General features: G+C 29.8%; 1 long non-coding RNA gene across 1 annotated transcript; it reads right to left on the reverse strand.

Moving 5' to 3' along the window:
* Positions 1 to 13,231: 13,231 nt before the first annotated feature.
* Positions 13,232 to 16,776, reverse strand: LOC134719784 (uncharacterized). The gene is made up of 3 exons (XR_010107700.1): positions 16,729 to 16,776; positions 16,324 to 16,433; positions 13,232 to 14,424 (listed from the first exon to the last, which is right to left on the reverse strand). It is a non-coding gene; the product is annotated as an uncharacterized LOC134719784 (long non-coding RNA).
* Between the last annotated feature and the right edge of the window lie 455 nt (positions 16,777 to 17,231).

Below are 17,231 nucleotides of genomic sequence, written 5' to 3' on the forward strand. Positions count from 1 at the left end.
ACGGTTGCCATTTATGAAGCATGATCTGCATATCCTTTAGGAGCCGGCACAATTTTAGTTCATTTCTTGGAAGCACAACACTTATTGTTATATACATGTACGTATTGTTATTTGAAGTTCATGTGAATTAATCGTTTCTTTCAATAAATATTGTGAACTGTTGATAGACAATGGTAATGTTAGCTTGTCGGGCACAGGCACTTGTCTCAGAAAAATAAATGTTCCTATGTATACCTGTTATATTAACGTATATAGGATTTTTTTTTCTGAGACAAGTGCCTGTGTTGTCGGGGCCTTTTATTGCCGACTATTTATACGGTATTGTTTTTTGTCATTGTTAAAGGCCGTGCAATTGCTTATAATTGCTTAAATCCTCTTCATATGAACTTTGGTGGATAGCTGTCTCATTGATAGGAATACCACATATCCTTATTTTTATATTGTGTTCTTCGTTGAGTAAATACACCTTCTTCGAGAATAAGTTTTTAATGGCAATTCTTGGTGGTGTTCCCGAAGCTGTCTTAGGATAATTACGTGTTCTAAGACTATCTTATGACATGTCTTTGTCTAACTTGATCTATCGCATTGATCGTCCTAACCGTAGGACAGTACACCTATTTATATGCATTAAAATGCATTAGTATTTAATTAAAAACCCATATTATACTAGATTCTTTATCTATATATTCTTTTGGAACTTACATAGTTCTCATTAATCTCTTATTTTATATCATTGGTTGAAAATTATTGATGTTTTTGCCCTTCAAATTAGAAAGATAATATCATTGGACGTTTCAAGTTGGCTGGACTTCAACTTCATCAAAAACTACCCTAACCAAAAACTTTAACTTAAATTTCGCACTATCATTTCTATGTTTAGTGGACCGTTATCAGGGTCAAAACTTTAATTTGGCATAAAGATTAGAACGATCATATTACAGGGAACATGAGTACTAAGTGTCAAGTTCATTGAACTTCAACTTCATCAAAAACTACATTGACCAACAAAAATTAACCTTGACCGGTACAGACGGACGGACGAACGGACGGACGCACAGACCAGAACATATAATGTCTCTCTTTTATCGTAGGTGGGGCATACAAACGTAGGAAAAAAATATTTCAATATACGGCAGGGGGTCATGCTTACATTGCTTGTGTATTTTCCTGAATAAGTTAAATAATACTTATGTCTTCATATTTCAGTCTTAACAATTCAAAATTATAAGATTGTGTTTCTTGTTTGCCTATGACATTGAATTTGATATACATGTATATATATATATTATTTTCTGTATTTGTTTTGGCTCACATCGAACAGCAAGCTATTAAAAATAACTAGTGTAAAACCAGTCAAATGGCAAACCATAGGTTTAATTTATTTAAAAAACGAGAAACGAGAAACACTTATGAACCGTATTTATCAACAGAACACCAGATTCCGGACTTTGGTCATGTGCAAACAAAAGCAAGGGGTTTAAACGTTTTAATTGGTACAGACCCCTTACTTTATCTGAAACAATAGTGTATTATCACAACACAGAAAGACAGGGTCTCAAGAAAGATTAGCTTTATAGCTAACTGTGTAACCATCTTTAAATAAAGAATTATTATTATTATTATTATTAGACACGTGACAGACATAGACAGACATATATAGCTTGTCTTACGTTTTGTGAGATTCTATCGTCATTGTTATCTTTAGATATTTATCTTTGGTCGCATGTTTTTTTTTGCTCACTCTTTCGTTCAATGCTTCTTTCATTTATACATTTGAGTTTCCTGCGAAAAGTTATGATGTTCGGAAGGGTCGATTTTTACCCTCCCGGAGCACCTGAGATCACCCTATTTTTATGTGGGGTTCGTGTTGCTTATTCTTTAGATTTCTATGTTGTGTCATGTGAACTATTGTTTTTCTGTTTGTTTGTTTTTTTAAATTTTTTGCCATGGCCTCTTGTCTTATGAATCTAGAATCCTTGCATACTAAACTCAAAGGGACACTTTAGACGGAATTGGAGAAGGAAGATTTTTAAAAATATATATTAATATCATATGTAAAACCCATCAAAGTACACATCCTTTTATTCAGTAAAAATAATGTGTTTAAGAGATTGGTAAACAATTGATAAATAAAAATTCGCTTCATGCATAAAACTAATTCACAAAGAGTTAACAAAGATATTCACTTGAAAAATCATTCCAGAGGTCTAGATGAACAAAATTTAATAAAGATTTGAATTTAAACAATACACCACAACCCTGTGCAGAACACAATCGTAACTATTTAAGAAGCATTTCAAAATCTGTAAGAGTGTCTAAAGACATTTTTTACCAGACGCTTTGTTGAAACGACCCCTGTCAAACTTCATATAGGAAACATATAAACCTCGTTTTTGGAAAAGCGGAAAATTAGATATTTTTAACAGACAATATTTATCTAATATACCAAAAATTATATGAATGATAAATTATCTGACTGTAAATAAAATCAACGTGCAGACATCTTAAAATATCAGGGTTGAACTGCTCGAGTTTTGTTCCGAACAAACGGATTTTTCTACACGTCCTACGATAAAAGTGCAAGAAAATCAAAGTAATGTTAAAAAGAAAGTGGATATTTTGATTCAAATGCTACACTCAAAAACAGATGCATAAAAAAAAAGAAGCCAAAAGATTAACGTCCCTGTACAAATTGCAGTAAGTAATTATTCATTGTGCATATGGGAAGGGATAGCTTATATACAATCTTTATTTTTATGTAGTGCAACATAACTGTTACAATGCACTATGTTTGCGAAATGAAAATTCAACACTTTTAGCAAATTGTCATTTATTTTTATTTTTCAACGGATTACAAAGCTAAGCATGATTGTTGTCGGCAAAAGATTCGCATGAATATTGCACGCTTACAATTTGTATTAATTGTACAAAAACTGGGACATTTTACTAACTTTGAAAACATGTTGTTGTGTTTATTATAACGTAATATTAATGAAGTCGTGAAATTCTATGTATATATATTTTACTTTTTGTATAATTTGAGACTTTCTACACATATACATTTGTTCAGTTCTCAGTTTTTTTTTATTGTATGCATGCAATTAAATGCATTCAAATGCAAAAGAGCGTATCTTTTCCCTTTCAGCAATAAATACAGTGTGGTTTCCATCAAGGTATGACTAAAAAGGATTTCATATGGAAAACAAAGAACGAAGCTGGCAATATCCTTAAGTATGTTTATAATTAAATGATTTTAAAATTCCGTTGGAAATTAAAAAAAAATCGCATGGTTTATCTACATGCAATTAATCAGTTATGTATGTGTCAACATTTATCAGTAAACAATTCGGTTTTCGGAAATGATTATGGTCAATTATCTGTGATTAACGACATTGAAACAGTTTGGTTTTTTTTTAATAAAAAACTAGACCAAAACATGATCATAAAGTTAATTACTTTCAATCTTTTATCATAACTCTAATTCGAGTATAAATCTGAACTTTTAAGTCATTCTAAACAGTCAGGGGCATTACTTAAACAAGTAACTTTTTTGAGTTACTTATATAGGTAGTTTTTGATTTAAAAAAATATAAAATTACTCAATAGAGTTATTTTTAATTTCAATAGAAGCAGGGACTAAATGTCGTTTTCATGATTTTTTTACATCTTTCATTTTATATCATAAATTTAAGAATTTGTAAGATTTGAGAGGAGAATAGACATAAAGGGTTACTTTAAAAATAATGACAAAAATGTTACTTGAATAAGTTATTTTGTACATCTTTGAAAGAATTCGTAATAACACTTATTTAAGGAACATATGTAATTGTTTTGGGTTACAAATTATATTACTTCAAGTCTTAATTAATTCATAAGTTTCTATCTATTTATATCTGTCTACCTTTAAGATTTTGAAGGAAAACGATATTTTAATAGTCCCAAGAGACCAACTTTTGACCAAGAAGCGTCGATATCAAAGATAAGTGCGTCAGAAAAGCAATTCGTGTTTCAGAAAGATTATATTTTATATTTCATGGGAAAAATAACCAGATGACTGTAAAAATTTGTTAAAACTAGTAAAATTTGTATAATTGGTCACCTATAAAAATAATATTTAGAAAAGTTACTTATATAAGTATTTTGTAAAATAGCCTCGTTTTCAACATTACTTATATAGGTAATTTAAAAAGTTATTTGTTTAAGTAATGCCCCTGACTGTTAAATGAAAAGTTTGCAAGATATATTAATTTTATTTAATTATCATACTTCAATTCAGATTCAAACAACTTTTCAGCACACATTGATTGTTTTACCGACATTTGTTACACGCTTGCTTAAGAAATGATCTCCTTTGTTCAGCTGTAATGTTCAGTAAGATTAATTTTCAAATGATTTTTTTTCAGATATAATTCTGCAGAGAATAAGGAGATGTCCGATTTCATCATTGAATTCGTTAAAGGTCAATATCCTGACGAAGTGGAGGGGGTTGTAAGAGGTTTGTAGTACAACAAAATAAATAATTAGAATATTGGCGAAATTGCAGTTCTGCGGTACTGATAACTTTCAATAATATTTTGAAACGCTATATAGTTTCCATACCATAAATAAATTTTAGTGTTATCGAATCACTTACTAGCAAATGCATAATATCATGTAACTTTAGTAGATTTATTTTCATTTCGATCATATCATATCAAAACAATCTACAATGGACTACCAATTGACACGGTTTATGCTCAATTCGAGAAAAGCAATCGTTTGTTTAATTATTATTTTGAATTGCATTAAGTAGATGTTTTGTTTTGTAGAAGGAATAAAGACAATTTTTGAATCGTTCAAAGCAAAGAAACGAAGAGAAGAGACTGGTAAACAAGAAGAACATAACAAGAAAATGGCTGTGTACAGCAGATTGAAAAGAGTAAGAACTGTTTTTTTAATATGGTAAACAATTTGGAAAAAACCCTGATTCTTGGATTACTTTAATCTGTATTAGTTCAAAAAAAAAAGCAGTGGTATATAGATTTCTGATACATCAATTTTAATTTTCAGCAAACTGCATATACAGTCTATTATAACAGTCAACGGATTTAGAGTGGAGCTTCATTTGTTATTATATACTTATATCACTCTAAATTAACAATGATTAGGGACCCCTTTTAACTTAATTCATTTTCTGTTATAAGTCATATGGTTCGCTACTGACCCCATACGGATCCATAGAGGGTTAGTAAAATACATAGGGGGTGAGGCCGTAACGCTACAATAAAATGTCGACTATTTCTTATGGCGTCAGATATAGGATCGCATACTAGAAGTTGAATAATTTTGCAGGTGCTTTTGGACAGATATATCATATTATGGAGGGGTATTTGCAGAAAATACCAATCAAGGGACTGTGAAATTTCCCGAGTCGCTAGGCGAAAAAAATCTGTCCCAAGACTGGTATTTTTCACAAATACCCCTTCATAACATGATATATCTGTTTAATTACACCGTATAGTTTGGAATGAAACTCTTTGATTTTTTTTAACTTGAAAGCTACAATTCATTAACATTTTTATGCACAATTTTGAGGCTAAGAGGAAATTATCATAAAACTGTGGTAATTATACATGTACTAATACGCGTTAGCTCGCTTTTTTATGTAACGTCATATCTAAGTTTTTTTGAGGGAGGATGCTCGAGAGGGTGAAAAAGGAATATCCAAAATGACAAATACCATGGTATTTCAGGCAAATTCACCGGCAGTGATGAAAAACAGGCAAATTCGTTTGAAATGAGGAAAAATATTAGAATATGCGAAAAATACACTGGCTATCAACCAATCAAAATCTGGCTTTCTTATATTAGGTGTTATTACATACAAAAAAAAAAAAATAGATTGCTTTTTGCTGGACGTTAGTGTTTATAGAAATAACGAAAATAATAATGTCTTTATTGAAGGAGAGTTATTGAGGCATATATAGAATCTATTCAAGTTGTATGTATTCAAAATGAAATTAAAGGAATTTTGATTAGAGCTTAATTCGTTTTTTAGAAATTAAACAACAGAAAAAAGGCATTAAAAGAAAAATCCAGCATGCCAAAAGAACAAAAAGAAACAGTTATGCAAAGTATGGAGATATAGTATATGTCTTCTGAACAAACCGATTCAGAACTGAGACGAAGGGTCGTTTATCGTCACACATCTGCCTTGGAGGTCTGACGACTTTGACAAATTAGTCAAAAAACCTAGACCAGAAACACGAAAATAAACTGAGCAAGAGAAGCAGACGGCAGAATAATATTTGAAAGGTTGGGGCAGTTTCTTTAAGGAAAAAAACAGAAGTCGTGCCAGGACATGAATGGGTGTTTAGATAGTAAAAATCATTGATTAAACTGTATATTGTTTAGGTATGCAGTAATTGCTACATGTAATTGTTATTAATTTTTACATAATTAAATGTCCAAAGCTACAAAAACAAAGAAAAACGCTGGTAATTTTCTATTATTATGTTAACATATTTCAGTCTTCACGAAATCAAATAGATGCGAACAATTATACACCCTCATGTCAGCATATACCGTCTTCAACAACAAGCGGGTCGTAGGAGGATGTTTTGATACAAATAGTTAATTTAAAGTGCTTCTTGAAACAACAATACTGTAGTAATAGGCAAAATTATAAATAACATATCATTGGCAAACAAAATTATAACCTTTTTGATTTGAAACCTAACATCACGGAAAATATATGTAAACAATGATTATTTTATTGAATTTTCTCCGTTGTTTTTGTTCAATATATGATGTGCTCCTGCGTAAACAAGTAGTTTATTTAATTTGCACACACACAGTAGTAAATTGTTTAAGACAAAATGGAAATTCTTTGAAATAGTGAGAAACTTCGGATAAATTAAATTTCAATATGTTTTAATGTTTCTTTTGTGTGTGATTATACAATATATGAAAAAGCCATGTAGTAGTAATAAAAGTGAATCTGCTATCCTGATGTAAGCAATTATACAATGCATGTAGACAACAGCTGGTTTTACATTAAAAATCCTTGTCTTTGTGAAATTCTTCATTGTGTATTTTGCTTATTGGTGTCCAAGCAAGCATAATCAAATATAATATTTAAAACACATACACACGTACGTAACTATGGACTTATAATATTATGGGATTCGTTATACCAATTGAACAATGAAAGGGAAACAACTCTTGTTAGAATAAGAACATTTTTCGTATCTTTAAAAAAATGAAGATTTTTTAAAAGTTTAATACGAAGGAAAATGAAGGTATGTTTAAAGTGCAGACATAGATAAACAGAATTTTGCTTTAATTGTAAACTTATTTAAACGTTACAAACTCATATTTAAACGAATGATTTACACTTATTAGTTTACAAGTTATGTCAGTTGAAAAGTGATAAGATGGATATTTTGAATATATATATGTAAAGATTAAGAGTGAAATAATTAGCAATTACAAAAAATCAAAATAAATCAAAAGAAGAGAATAAACAACATTCACTTTTGGATATCGGGTGTTGTAATGAAATTAAATATAAAAACGGTACAGCAGCAGGATATTTAGAAAGTTTTGTTTTAACTTAAAGTTTTATAAATACGTTCATAATTATTAAGATTCTTATAAAAAAATTCAGTATGATAATTTTCGTATAATTATTATTTTTATAAGAACGGGGTAACCGGTTGCATATAATTGGGTGCTTTTTAAACCATTCAAATTACGTTGGATTTCATTATTCAGCTCAAACTTTTGTATTCAAAGGGAACTAACTCTTTCTATTAAAACAATTGTTAGTTTAAAATTAGGATCAATTATGTCATAAAATGGAATCCATCACAACAGGAAAATATATATGTTACATATACTGTTCCCAGACCACAACAATAGGATTCTTCAAATATCGTAATATTTATTATATTTAAATGTTATGTCTTATGTATGTTTTATTGTTCCTTAAAACAGCTCAGTATAACAAAAAAAATCAAAAATGCACAACATTAGAGTTGTATAATTCAATATGTATGCAGATATTGTTCTTGTTTTCAAATTATTATAGAAAGGAATGTTAGTTCTTTCATATGTCATGTATTTGTAAATTGAAAATAAAGAATAAAGTTAGTTAATATGTTATACAATTGTTTTTTTTATTCAGGTTTTCGCTTTAATCAGGCAAATTCTCCATTACAGACAGCTTGTTTCTCTCATTGTAATTATCTCATATTTTGAGGCAGTCATGAGTCTTTGATTCGAATTATTGGTTGAGGCAACTTAGGGTGCACAATTATGGCTTCATTTGTAATACTGGCGAATTTTTGCATAAACAAATATGTCATGCATTATGATAGAGTTTGTAAGAACTGTTATTGGTGATATATTGATGAAAACTGTTTTCTGTAGTGCATTTGCAGATCAATTGGCATATATTTAGTGCAACAAACACGAATAATACACATATTTGTTTATAGCATATGGAGTCAAAACGAGTTTCAATTTGAAGTAAACCTAGTTATATCACACATTAAATCTTTCAACATGGAGTTGAATCTAATTTCAATTTGCATTAAATGAAAGTTTATTGTTGTATTAAATTTACAACTCGATGTTTAATCAGAATTAAAACCACAGTAAACAGATTTCTGTTTGGAATATCTTTGACTTTAATGTGTAGTAAATCATGTTATACAGGTATCCTCTACATTAAATTTGAAGTTGTATGTCTATTAAACTTCAATAAATTTGAAAAAATACTGGACAGTAAATCAGGTGTCGATTTGTGAACTTACTGCATCCAGTAAACTATTTGTAAACTACTATTAAATATTGCGTTTACTTGACCAATAAACTACCAGGAAAATAATAAACTCGGAACTTACAACTAGTTTTCAAGTAGTTTAATGATTCCTTAAACTAATCATTTCATGCAGTGTACATTACTTGACGAAACTTGACATATCGAGAAAAAGAGGGAGCAGTAATTCATTTAAAATTATTTTGGCCTATCGGCCTAAAATTTGACTACAAATCACAACTTCCGAATAAAAATTAGATGATCGATAACATAATTACAAATTAAACAAGTTTATGCGTTAAACATAAGGTATTTCTCTATACAATCATATCTATGTGGGAGGGGCTTCGGTCAAATTTGAAATAAACAGACAGGACTAGCGAATTTATGACGGAGGGAATGAATCGACCTCACTATACCAAAACACAAATAAGACTGCATGGTCGGCTTTCTATCGAACTGACAAAAAGAAGTTCAACTACGTGACTATACCTCATAAAGTCGGGTGAAGAAGGATAAACGGTACTGTATTTTAATCGAAAAAAACAGAGGAGGAAATCAGTTTATCTTAAGAAGTAAATCGGTTCTTATATACCTAAGTCGACAGACTAAAAGGTCGACAGCTTGGCACTACCAAGTTTGATAGGTTGAGTTGTAAAATGGACTTGCAAAGATAAGTTCTGAGGTTTTTTAATGAACTCGATTAAGAATAAGATGTCCATACGGTTGCATGATAAGGCCGTGCAATATTTGTTTTTATTTTGTTTTTACAAGATAAAATTTTCAAGATTTAAAAACACATTCCGTCCATTTTTCCACTTACCGTCCATGTGGTAAATCAAAATTGGACGAGTCATTTTAATTTTTTATACCAGTAATTTAGCATGTTAAGCATTTTCATTTCGATTTGACCGTTTCAGTTTGATTATTGATAATTAGTGGCAAGTTTTACGTATATAAAATTATAATCCTGGTACTTTTGATAACTATAATTACGTCGTCACTACGAAAACATATGTTTCAATCAAGTTACATAAATTTAGAATAAAAGGAGTATAATAATCATATGGACATAGATGCATAGTCATTGCATTAATGTCTCGCATGCCAGAATGTTTTTTTTTGTGTAGCTTTTATTTGACATATTTGAATATATCTTGCGTCTGGTGGCAAATGACTATTCGATGTTGATAACTTGTAGTTCTCGGGAACATTAATACTTGCTTTTTTGTGTCTTATGCTGACATAGTTTGGTCGGTCGTCTTTCATAGTGGCATTATAATACCCTCGTCACTTGAACAATGGATATGGACTGTATTCACATGAAAGTTTTTTTTGTGTGTAGACACATCTTTCCCCTTTGATAAAAGGGTGACAATCCAATTGAAACCATGTTCAAATGTTTTATACGCCAAAATACCTTAAGTAGGTACAATGTATAGTTCTGGTATATTCTATTATATGAATTATGCTTGGTCTCCAAACACCTGAATTTAAAAGAAAATATATACCTAAAATAAAGAGAGCAGACATTATTTTTTTATGATCCAATTACATGTTTCGAAAAGATATCATACCACCCTAAGTCAAGGACATTAACTATACTGCACTTCACGTTATTATTAAAAAAAAAGAAGATGAAGAACGTAAAAAGTAAAGCTTGTTACGTTTTATTTCAATGTTATTGACAAGCAACCTGTTTAGATAACACAGCATGTTCTTAGTGTGTCGTTTCACACCAGTGTAACGTTATGGTATTGCATGAATATTAACAAATAAAAGAAAAATAATAAATAGAGCTGTTTAACAATTCTGGAACACAAATTGTCATTATCTAGAATTGTACAACTGTGTTCTCTGTAAAAATGACCTGTCTAAAGATCATAAGTTTCAAACTGTCATAGAAAAACTGTTCCGTGTAGAACAAATTATATCAGAAAAGGTTCTAAATATGTCAAAGGAACTGTTCTAATGACAGTTTCTAATAGATTTTAACAATGCTAAAATTAATCCAAACTATAAGTATTACTTTTATTTAGGATGGATTATGCTTGAGTGTGACGTCCGCAATCTTATGAAAAAGTGTTAGTTACATTACCATATGACAGTCAAAGTGACTTTTTGAAACAAAACGAGACCAAATATACAAAACGATCAATTTTGCTATCAATTTTGAATTAACGGTACTCATGAGTAACAATAATGACATTTCTAAGAACATGTATATGAATAATTGATTTGGTTTGTAAAAAGGTAACTGCTGTTGCAACTGCCTTGTAATAAAACTGAAAGAAAATGTGTACATTCCTTCATAATGCCTAGATCGCTACTACTATAGTATGAGATCCACAATATGTGCATTGAATATTTCTAGGCACTGTCTTTAATATATCCCTGTTTTGATTGTACACTTACATTCAGATAATGGTCAAAGTTGTTAACTATTGACCCGCTGCAATAAGTTGCACCTGTCCTAAGTTAGGACTCCGATGGTCAGTGCTGTCGTTTGTTGATGTAGATTATAGAGAGGTTAGGAAGGTAAGACACCAAGTTCTAACTAAAATAATTAGGTGGATTATCAATAGGTTATAGAAAGGTAAGGAGGGTAAAACACCAGCTACTAACTGAAATAATTAGGTGGATTATCAATAGGTTATAGAGAGGTTAGGAAGGTAAGACACCAGGTACTAACTGAAACAATAAAGTAGATTATCAGTAGATTATACACTGCATGAAATGATTAGTTTAAGGAATCATTAAACTACTTGAAAACTAGTTGTAAGTTCCGAGTTTATTATTTTCCTGGTAGTTTATTGGTCAAGTAAACGCAATATTTAATAGTAGTTTACAAATAGTTTACTGGATGCAGTAAGTTCTCGAATCGACACCTGATTTACTGTCCAGTATTTTTCAAATTTATTGAAGTTTAATAGACATACAACTTCAAATTTAATGTAGAGGATACCTGTATAACATGATTTACTACACATTAAAGTCAAAGATATTCCAAACAGAAAGCTGTTTACTGTGGTTTTAATTCTGATTAAACATCGAGTTGTAAATTTAATACGACAATAAACTTTCATTTAATGCAAATTGAAATCAGATTCAATTCCAAGTTTAAAGATTTAATGTGTGATATAACTAGATTTACTTCAAATTAAAACTCGTTTTGACTCCATATGCTATAAGCAAATATGTGTATTATTCGAGTTTGTTGCACTAAATATATGCCAATTGATCTGCAAATGCACTACAGGAAACAGTTTTCATCAATATATCACCAATAACAGTTCTTACAAACTCTATCATAATGCATGACATATTTGTTTATGCAAAAATTCGCCAGTATTACAAATGAAGCCATAAGTTGCCTCAATCAATAATTCGAATCAGAGACTCATGACTGCCTCAAAATTTGAGATAATTACAATGAGAGAAACAAGCTGTCTGTAATGGAGAATTTGCCTGACTAAAGCGAAAACCTGAATAAAAAAAACAATTGTATAACGTATTAACTAACTTTATTCTTTATTTTCAATTTACAAATACATGACATATGAAAGAACTAACATTCCTTTCTATAATAATTTGAAAACAAGAACAATATCTGCATACATATTAAATTATACAACTCTAATTTTGAGCATTTTTGATTTTTTTTCTGAGCTGTTTTAAGGAACAATAAAACATTCATAAAACATAACCTTTAAATATAATAAATATTACGATATTTGAAGAATCCTATTGTTGTGGTCTGGGAACAGTATATGTAACATATATATTTTCCTGTTGTGATGGATTCCATTTTATGACCTAATTGATCCTAATTTTAAACTAACAATTGTTTTAATAGAAAGAGTTAGTTCCCTTTGAATACAAAAGTTTGAGCTGAATAATGAAAATCAACGTAATTTGGAGGGTTTAAAAAGCACCCAATTAGTTGCAACCGGTTACCCCGTTCTTATAAAAATAATAATTATACGAAAATTATCATACTGAATTTTTTTATAAGAATCTTAATAATTATGAACGTATTTATAAAACTTTACGTTAAAACAAAACTTTCTAAATATCCCGCTGCTGTACCGTTTTTACATTTAATTTCATTACAACACCCGATATCCAAAAGTGAATGTTGTTTATTCTCTTCTTTTGATTTATTTTGATTTTCTGTAATTGCTAATTATTTCACTCTTAATCTTTACATATATATATTCAAAATATCCATCTTATCACTTTTCAACTGACATAACATGTAAACTAATAAGTGTAAATCGTTCGTTTAAATATGAGTTTGTAACGTTTAAATAAGTTTACAATTAAAGCAAAATTCTGTTTATCTATGTCTGCACTTTAAACATACCTTCATTTTCCTTCGTATTAAATTTTAAAAAAATCTTCATTCTTTTAAAGATACGAAAAATGTTCTTATTCTAACAAGAGTTGTTTCCCTTTCATTGTTCAATTGGTATAACGAATCCCATAATATTATAAGTCCCTAGTTACGTACGTGTGTATGTGTTTAAAATATTATATTTGATTATGCTTGCTTGGACACCAATGAGCAAAATACACAATGAAGAGTTTCACAAAGACAAGGATTTATAATGTAAAACCAGCTGTTGTCTACATGCATTGTATAACTGCTTATATCAGGATAGCAGATTCACTTTTATTACTACTACATGGCTATTTCATATATTGTATAATCACACACAAAAGAAACATTAAAACATATTGAAATTTAATTTATCCGAAGTTTCTCACTATTTCGAAGAATTTCCATTTTGTCTTAAACAATTTACTACTGTGTGTGTGCAAATAAAATAAACTACTTGTTTACGCAGGAGCACATCATATATTGAACAAAAACAACGGAGAAAATTCAATAAAATAATCATTGTTTACATATATTTTCCGTGATGTTAGGTTTCAAATCAAGAAGGTTATAATTTTGTTTTGCCAATGACATGTTATTTATAATTTTGCCTATTACTACAGTATTGTTGTTTCAAGAAGCACTTTTAATTAACTATTTGTATCAAAACATCCTCCTACGACCCGCTTGTTGTTGTTGAAGACGGTATGCTGACATGAGGGTGTATTTTTTGTATAATTGTTCGCATCCATTTGATTTCGTGAAGACTGAAATATGTTAACATAATAATTGAAAATTACCAGCGATGTTCTTTGTTTTTGTAGCTTTGGACATTTAATTATGTAAAAATTAATAACAATTACATGTAGCAATTACTGCATACCTAAACAATATACAGTTTAATCAATGATTTTTACTATCTAAACACCCATTCATGTCCTAGCACGACTTCTGTTTTTTTTCCTTAAAGAAACTGCCCCAACCTTTCGAATATTATTCTGCCGTCTGCTTCTCTTGCTCAGTTTATTTTCGTGTTTCTGGTCTAGGTTTTTTGACTAATTTGTCAAAGTCGTCAGACCTCCAAGGCAGAAGTGTGACGATAAACGACCCTTCGTCTCAGTTCTGAATCGGTTTGTTCAGAAGACATATACTGTATCTCCATACTTTGCAGAACTGTTTCTTTTTGTTCTTTTGGCATGCTGGATATTTCTTTTAATGCCTTTTTTCTGTTGTTTAATTTCTAAAAAACGAATTAAGCTCTAATAAAAATTCCTTTAATTTCATTTTGAATACATACAACTGGAATAGATTCTATATATGCCTCAATAACTCTCCTTCAATAAAGACATTATTATTTTCGTTATTTCTATAAACAATAACGTCCAGCAAAAAGCAATCTATTTTTTTTGTATGTAATAACACCTAATATAAGAAAGCCAGATTTTTATTGGTTGGTAGCCAGTGTTGAAATATTGAAATATTGGTTACATATTATTACAAATAAACCAAAAGTTGTATATGATGTGTACAAACTCTTGTATGACGATGCTATCAATGGTTATGTAAACTGGGCCTCAAATATTCGTGATATGTTATATGATCTTGGTTTAAATTATGTATGGCTAAACCAAGATGCTAGCACAATTTGTATAAATAACATTAAAACTCGTATTAAAGATCAATACTTGCAGAATTGGTCAGCTTCTATTCAAGAATGTAGTAAACTGTCTTTTTATAGTACATTTAAATTAACTTTTTATATTGAAAAATATCTGTCTTATAGCAATAATGTTAATCTGTTAACAAAGTTACGTAGTGGAACGTTAAAGTTAAATATTGAAGTTGGCCGTTATAATAATATTCCTAGAGAAAATCGTTTATGTGAATGTTGTAAAATGTGTGTTATTGAAGATGAATACCATTTTGTTCTTGTGTGTCCATCTTATAGATCTGTACGAACACAATTTTTACCAAAGTACTATTGTCATTGGCCTAATAATACCAAACTATTAAATTTACTACAAGCTTCTAGTAAGTCTCTTACGATCAAATTATGTAATTATGTAAAAGCTGCATGGAACATTCGATCTTATATAGTCTCATAACTTAATTTATATGTCATTGTATCATACTATAATTGTTCTCTGTTGTCTTCATGTTTTATATTATGTAATATATGTTGTTAATTTTGCCATAGCATGTTTATGCTTTGCAATAAAGATTCATTCATTCATTCATTCAGTGTATTTTTCGCATATTCTAATATTTTTCCTCATTTCAAACGAATTTGCCTGTTTTTCATCACTGCCGGTGAATTTGCCTGAAATACCATGGTATTTGTCATTTTGGATATTCCTTTTTCACCCTCTCGAGCATCCGCCCTCAAAAAACTTAGATATGACGTTACATAAAAAAGCGAGCTAACGCGTATTAGTACATGTATTATTACCACAGTTTTATGATAATTTCCTCTTAGCCTCAAAATTGTGCATAAAAATGTTAATGAATTGTAGCTTTCAAGTTCAAAAAAATCAAAGAGTTTCATTCCAAACTATACGGTGTAATTAAACAGATATATCATGTTATGAAGGGGTATTTGTGAAAAATACCAGTCTTGGGACAGATTTTTTTCGCCTAGCGACTCGGAAAATTTCACAGTCCCTTGACTGGTATTTTCTGCAAATACCCCTCCATAACATGATATATCTGTCCAAAAGCACCTGCAAAATGATGCAACTTCTAGTATGCGATCCTATATCTAACGCCATAAGAAATAGTCGACATTTTATTGTAGCGTTACGGCCTCACCCCCTATGTATTTTACTAACCCTCTATGGATCCGTAGGGGATCAGTAGCGAACCATATGACTTATAATAGAAAATGAATTAAGTTAAAAGGGGTCCCTAATCATTGTTAATTTAGAGTGATATAAGTATATAATAACAAATGAAGCTCCACTCTAAATCCGTTGACTGTTATAATAGACTGTATATGCAGTTTGCTGAAAATTAAAATTGATGTATCAGAAATCTATAAACCACTGCTTTTTTTTTTTTTGGAACTAATACAGATTAAAGTAATCCAAGAATCAGGGTTTTTTTCCAAATTGTTTACCATATTAAAAAAAACAGTTCTTACTCTTTTCAATCTGCTGTACACAGCCATTTTCTTGTTATGTTCTTCTTGTTTACCAGTCTCTTCTCTTCGTTTCTTTGCTTTGAACGATTCAAAATTTGTCTTTATTCCTTCTACAAAACAAAACATCTACTTAATGCAATTCAAAATAATAATTAAACAAACGATTGCTTTTCTCGAATTGAGCCTAAACTGTAGTCCATTGTAGATTGTTTTCATGTGATATGATCGAAATGAAAATAAATCTACTAAAGTTACATGATATTATGCATTTGCTAGTAAGTGATTCGATAACACTAAAACTTATTTATGGTATGGAAACTATATAGCGTTTCAAAATATTATTGAAAGTTATCTTAACTGCAATTTCGCCAATATTTTAATTATTTATTTTTTTGTACTACAAACCTCTTACAACCCCCTCCACTTCGTCAGGATATTGACCTTTTACGAATTTAATGATAAAATCGGACATCTCCTTATTCTCTGCAGAATTATATCTGAAAAAAAATCATTTGAAAATTAATCTTACTGAACATTACAGCTGAACAAAGGAGATCATTTCTTAAGCAAGCGTGTAACAAATGTCGGTAAAATAATCAATGTGTGCTGAAAAGTTGTTTGAATCTGAATTGAAGTATGATAATTAAATAAAATTAATATATCTTGCAAACTTTTCATTTAACAGTCAGGGGCATTACTTAAACAAATAACTTTTTAAATTACCTATATAAGTAATGTTGAAAACGAGGCTATTTTACAAATTACTTATATAAGTAACTTTTCTAAATATTATTTTTATAGGTGACCAATTATACAAATTTTACTAGTTTTAACAAATTTTTACAGTCATCTGGTTATTTTTCCCATGAAATATAAAATATAATCTTTCTGAAACACTAATTGCTTTT

The sequence above is a fragment of the Mytilus trossulus genome, chromosome 5 (assembly GCF_036588685.1).
Source record: "Mytilus trossulus isolate FHL-02 chromosome 5, PNRI_Mtr1.1.1.hap1, whole genome shotgun sequence".
Taxonomy (NCBI): domain Eukaryota; kingdom Metazoa; phylum Mollusca; class Bivalvia; order Mytilida; family Mytilidae; genus Mytilus; species Mytilus trossulus.